Here is a 6,000-nt window from a genome sequence, read left to right on the forward strand (position 1 = left end):
TTATTAAAATGTAGGCCAGGTGCTGTGGCTCACGCCTGTAATGCCAGCACTTTGGGAGGCCAAGGCTGGTGGATCACAAGGTCAGGAGATCGAGACCATCCTGGCTAACATGGTGAAACCCCATCTCTACTAAAAGTACAAAAATTAGCTGGATGGTGGCACTTGCCTGTAATCCCAGCTACTCGGAAGGCTGAGGCAGGAGAATTACTTGAACCCAGGAGGCAGAGGTTGCAGTGAGCCAAGATTGTGCTACTGCACTCCAGCCTGGCAACAGAGTGAGACTCTGTCTCAAAAAAAAAGCAATGACTAAAGTACTACTGAAATCTCTCTCTCTCTCGTAACAATCTAGACTTGCCACGCAGCTGAGGGTGCATATCTGTCTCCTGATGTTATTCAGAGATTGTCTCATAGCCAGACGTGGTAGCTTAGGCCTGTAATCCTGGCATTTTGGGAGGCCAAGGCAGGCGGATCGCTTGAGCTCACGAATTTGAGACCAGCCTGGGCAACATGGCAAAACCTCATCTCTACAAAAAATAAAAAAGTAAAATTATCCAGAAGTGGTAGGCACGCACTTGTAGTCCCAGCTACTCAGGAAGCTGAGGCAAGAGAATTGCTTGAACCAGGGAGGCAGAGGTTGCAGTGAGCCAAGATTGCATCTCTGCACTCCAGCCTGGGCGACAGAGGGAAACTCTATCTCTAAAAAGAAAAAAAGAGAGAGATTGTCTAACTGCTTTACCCTTCCCTGAGGGTGGTGTTCTCATCTGCATGATTATAACTAGATTGTGGCCACATTTACACTCAAACCTAAAGAAAGTGGGAAATAGATAAGTTGCCAAGTAGGCAGCTTTTCTTGATGTTGTGAGTGATACAGTAATTATATACATATATCTTACTTCGGCTCGTACCACAGTGGTCTAGATTGTCACATGGACAAAGCAAGCACCATATGTATCCTGTAGTTGGGTGACTTTATGTCCAGTTAAATATAATGGATATGGAAGGAGTTTGGTACTCAGAAAATGAAGTGGGCAATGGCAATTTGGGCAGTTTCCCAAGTATGCAGCACAGGTGGGTACCATTATCTTTCTCTTACAGATGAGGCAACTGAGCCCATGTGATTTGCCCTTGGTTGTACGGTTAAGGACCTTGAGATGGGAAGGTTACCTGGATTATCCGAGTAGACCCAGTCTAATTACAAATCCTTAAAAGCAGAGAGCCCTTAGTATGGGATGAAGAGTCAGACAAGCGTAAGAAGGACTTGACCACCCCCCGTTGCTGGCTTTGAAGATAGATGAAGGTGGCCATGAGCCAAGGATTGAGGCAGCCTGTAGAAGTTAGGAACAACCCTCAGCTGACAGCCACCAACCCAGCTTACAGGCGTGAGCCACCAACCCTGTAGGATCCTGGTCCTACTATCTCAACTGAATTCTGCAAACGACTGAATTCTGCAAACAACCCAAATGAGCAGCAAAGATCCTCTCTCCTCAGGCCTCCAGGAAGGAATGCAGCCCTGTGGTCAGGCATCTGAACTACTCCAGGACTCAGTAGCAGGCTGTGAGATGTTTCTTGGAAGGAGAATCACTTATAACACACAGCCTTCATTCTGATTGTCCTGTCCATTCCTGTCACTGGGTTCCGCTCAGCATATTGGTCTGCCACACGTAGCCCATCACTGGGTCCTATTTAAACCTGGCAGCCTTTTAGATCAGCAGTAAGTGGATAAGAGCAGAACATCCAAATGTGATATATGTTGATTCCAAAAATCAAAAACAGCCTCCCAAATGTTGGGCTTCTTCCTTAGTGATAGAGGATGCTTCTATCATGAGTCTAGCTTTGGAAGGGATATCATGATACACATGCCTGACTTCATAGGGATTACACATTCCTACATTCAAGGGATCTCTCTCTCACCTTCTAGCATTCATGTAGCATATTAATACATCCTACCATACTTGCTACTTCCTGTTCACCGGGTTCTATCTGCATGTGTCGTTCAAGTGGTAGAACAGTGTGTTATCCTATCGGATGACAGATAATCAAGGTCCTCACTGGCTGCTGGTGTTCTCTGATTATTGAACAGACAGGAAAAGCATTTTCCAAATCACTCGCGGCATACCAGTTGCCAGGGGCTGTTTGTTTGTTCTGGTGAGAAACGACATCTGGAACAGCAGCCACATCTAGTCGCCATCTTTTGAGGCTTAGAGTAATACACTGTCCTCCAAGAGCCATTCTTCTGTGCAAGCCAAATGAGAAGTAAAAAGAGACGTGAGAGAATCATCGCCTCTGCATCTTACAAGTCTTTGATGGTGGTGCCAGTCTTGAAGATGCCCAAAGGAATCTGATGGTGTGCTTTCTTTAGAGAGAGGGTGCTCCAGGGCCTTCAACTTGCTTTATCATACAGCCCCACTGGGACCAAAGAGCCACAGAGTCCTGCCAAATGTCAAAACTTTTTTTTCCCCTATTGAGACAGAGTCTTATTCTGTCATCCAGGCTGGAATGCATTGGCACAATCACAGCTCACCTCAGCCTTGACCCCCCTAAGCTTGAGTGATCCTCCCTCCCTCTCTTTTTTTCTTCTTTTTTTTTTTAGACGGAGTCTCCCTCTGTCAACTAGGTTGGAGTGCCTTGGCTCACTGCGACCTCCGCCTCCCGGGTTCGAGCGATTCTCCTGCCTCAGCCTCCCGAGTAGCTGGGATTACAGGCGCCTGCCACCACGCCCAGCTGATTTTTGAATTTTTAGTAGAGACAGGGTTTTACCTTGTTGGCCATGGTTGGCCAGGCTGGTCTCGATTCCTGACCTCAAGTGATCCCACCGCCTCAGTCTCCCAAAGTGCTGGGATTACAGGTGTGAGCCACCGCGCCCGCCTGGCAGTCCCTTTCTTATTTTTAAACTGCTATAGTACTTTCAAGCAAATCCAAATCCCTGGCAGCATGTCATTTCTCCCATAAAAACTTTTTTTCTTCAATAGCGCTTACCTTTATGACCACTAACAATACTAAAATTAAAATTTTAAGTCTTTGATATCTCATACTAACTTCACAGTTCTGCTAATTATCTCAAATTAGCTTTTTTTTTTTTTTTTTTTTTGAGACGGAGTCTCGCTCTGTCGCCCGGACTGGAGTGCAGTGGCCGGATCTCAGCTCACTGCAAGCTCCGCTTCCCGGGTTTACGCCATTCTCCTGCCTCAGCCTCCCGAGTAGCTGGGACTACTGGTGCCCGCCACCTCGCCCGGCTAGTTTTTTTTTTTGTATTTTAGTAGAGACGGGGTTTCACCGTGTTAGCCAGGATGGTCTCGATCTCCTGACCTCGTGATCCGCCCTTCTCGGCCTCCCAAAGTGCTGGGATTACAGACTTGAGCCACCGCGCCCGGCCTCAAATTAGCTTTACATGTGTACTGCAGTTAGTTTGTTCAGGTTAGGATCAAACGAGATTGATTGCATTTGATAATTATTTCTCTTAAGTCTCTTTTAATGAGGATACTCTCTCTTCCCGACACACTGTGTTATGCCATTCACTTACTGAAAAAAGTAAGGGTAATTGGCCTGTAGAATGTCTTCTAGAGTTGGCTGGTTTCCCATGGTATTATTTAACTTGTTCTTCTGTCCCGTGTTTTCTTTTTTTTTTTTTTTTTTTTCTTTTGAGATGGAGTCTTGCTCTGTCACCCAGACTAGAGTGCAGTGGCGCTATCTCGGCTCACTGCAAGCTCCACTTCCCGGGTTCATGCCTCAGCCTCCTGAGTAGCTGGGACTACAGATGTGTGCCACCACACCCGACTAATTTTTTGCATTTTTAGTAGAGATGGGGTTTCACCATGGTAGCCAGGATGGTCTCAATCTTCAGACCTCATGATCTACCCTCCTCTGCCTCCCAAAGTGCTGGGATTACAGACGTGAGCCACCACGCCTGGCCCCGCTTTTTATTTTTATTTTATTTTTTTTCTCCAGGCTGGAGTGCAGTGGCAGTGGTGAGATCTCAACTCACTGCAACCTCCGCCTCTGGCCTCAAGCGATTCTCATGCCTCAGCCTCCCGAGTAGCTGGGATTATAAGCATGTACCACCATGCCTGGCTAATTTACAAAAATAACTTTTAAAAGTCACTAAACAATCACAAACCTTACAAAAAGCAACCTGATTTCTAGGCTCTTCTCATAGTATAATATTCAAAATATCCAGTTTTCAACAATAATTTATAAAGCAAACAGGAAAGTATGGCCCATTCACAGGGAAAAAAGTAGTTGATAGAAACCATCTCTGAGGACACATTGGGCGTACTAGACAAATGCTTTGAATCAACTGTCTTAGATATGCTCAGAAAGCCAGGTGAAACCATGAGCAAAGAACGAAAGGAAACCAGGAGCACAGTGTATGAACAAGTAGAGAGTATAGATAGAAATTAAGAAACCGGCCAGGTGCAGTGGCTCACGCCTGTAATCCCAGCACTCTGGGAGGCCGAGATGGGCGGATCACTTGAGGTCAGGAGTTCAAGACCAAGCTGGCCAACATGGTGAAACCCATCTCTACTGAAAACACAAAAATTAACTGGGTGAGGTGGTGGATGCCTGTAGTCCCAGCTACTTGGGAGGCTGAGGCAGGAGAATCGTTTGAACCCGGGAGGTGGAGGTTGCAGTGAGCTGAGATTGCGCCACTGCACACCAGCCTGGCGACAGAGCAAGACTCCATCTCAAAAAAAGAAAATTAAGAAACCAACAAATATTGTACCCCAAAATTACAATAGCTGAGCTGAATTCCATTAGAGGAATTCAGAAGCAGATTTGAGCAGGCCAAAGAATCAGAGATCTTGAAGATACAGCTGTTGAAATTATACAATTGGAGGAGGAGCAGAAAGAAAAATGAATGAAGAAAAGTGAATAGAGCCTGAGGGACCTATAGAACATCATCAGACATACCAATATTCACATTAAGGGGAAGCCCAAAGGAGAACAGAGAGCAAAATGAACAGAAAGAATATTGAAGAAATAATGGCTGAAAACTTCCTAAATCTGATGAAGAACAAGAATCTATATATCCAAGAAGCTGAATGAATTCCAAGTAGGATGAACTCAAAAGAAGTCCACACCACGACACATCAGAGTCAAACTGTTCAAAGCCAAAGACATAGAAAATCTTGAAAGCAGTAAGGGAACAACCCAATCAGAAAATAGGCAAACAGGCCAGGCATGGTGGCTCATGCCTGTAATCCCAGTACTTTGGGAGGCTGAGGCGGGTGGATCACGAGATCAGGAGTTCGAGATCAGCCTGGCCAATATGGTGAAACCCCATCTCTACTAAAAATGCAAAAATTAGGTGTTCTGGTGCATGCCTGTAGTTCCATCTACTCGGGAGGCTGAGGCTGGAGAATCACTTGAACCTGGGAAATGGAGGTTGCAGTGAGCTAAGATCACGCCACTGCACTCTAGCCTGGGCAACAGAGCAAGACTCCGTCTCAAAAAAAAAAGAAGAAGAAAATAGTCAAACAGCCAGGCACAGTGGCTCACACATGTAATCCTAACACTTTGAGAAGCCAAGGTCAAGCAGACAGCTTAAGCCCAGGAGTTTAAGACCAGCCTAGACAACATGGAGAAACCCAGTCTCTACAAAAAAAATTTAAAAATAACAGCATGGTGGCGTTAACCTGTATTCCCAGCTACTCAGGAGGCTGAGGTGGGAAATCACTGGAGCCCAGGAGGCGGAAGTTGCAGTGAGCTGAGACTATACTACTACACTCCAGCCTGGATGACAAAGTAAGACTCTGTCTCAAAAAAAACATGGGCTGGCCGGGCGCGGTGGCTCAAGCCTGTAATCCCAGCACTTTGGGAGGCCGAGATGGGCGGATCACGAGGTCAGGTGATCGAGACCATCCTGGCTAACCCGGTGACACCCCGTCTCTACTAAAAAATACAAAAAAAACTAGCCGGGCGAGATGGCAGGCGCCTGTAATCCCAGCTACTCGGGAGGCTGAGGCAGGAGAATGGCGTGAACCCGGGAGGCGGAGCTTGCAG

General features: G+C 46.3%; 1 protein-coding gene across 1 annotated transcript in view; it reads left to right on the plus strand.

Moving 5' to 3' along the window:
* The window catches only part of LOC108538321 (E3 ubiquitin-protein ligase RNF216-like), a 108,301-nt gene that overhangs the window by 73,927 nt on the left and 28,374 nt on the right, over positions 1-6,000 (plus strand).

The sequence above is a fragment of the Rhinopithecus bieti genome, unplaced genomic scaffold (genome assembly GCF_001698545.2).
Source record: "Rhinopithecus bieti isolate Rb0 unplaced genomic scaffold, ASM169854v2 scaffold_13704, whole genome shotgun sequence".
Taxonomy (NCBI): Eukaryota; Metazoa; Chordata; class Mammalia; order Primates; family Cercopithecidae; genus Rhinopithecus; species Rhinopithecus bieti.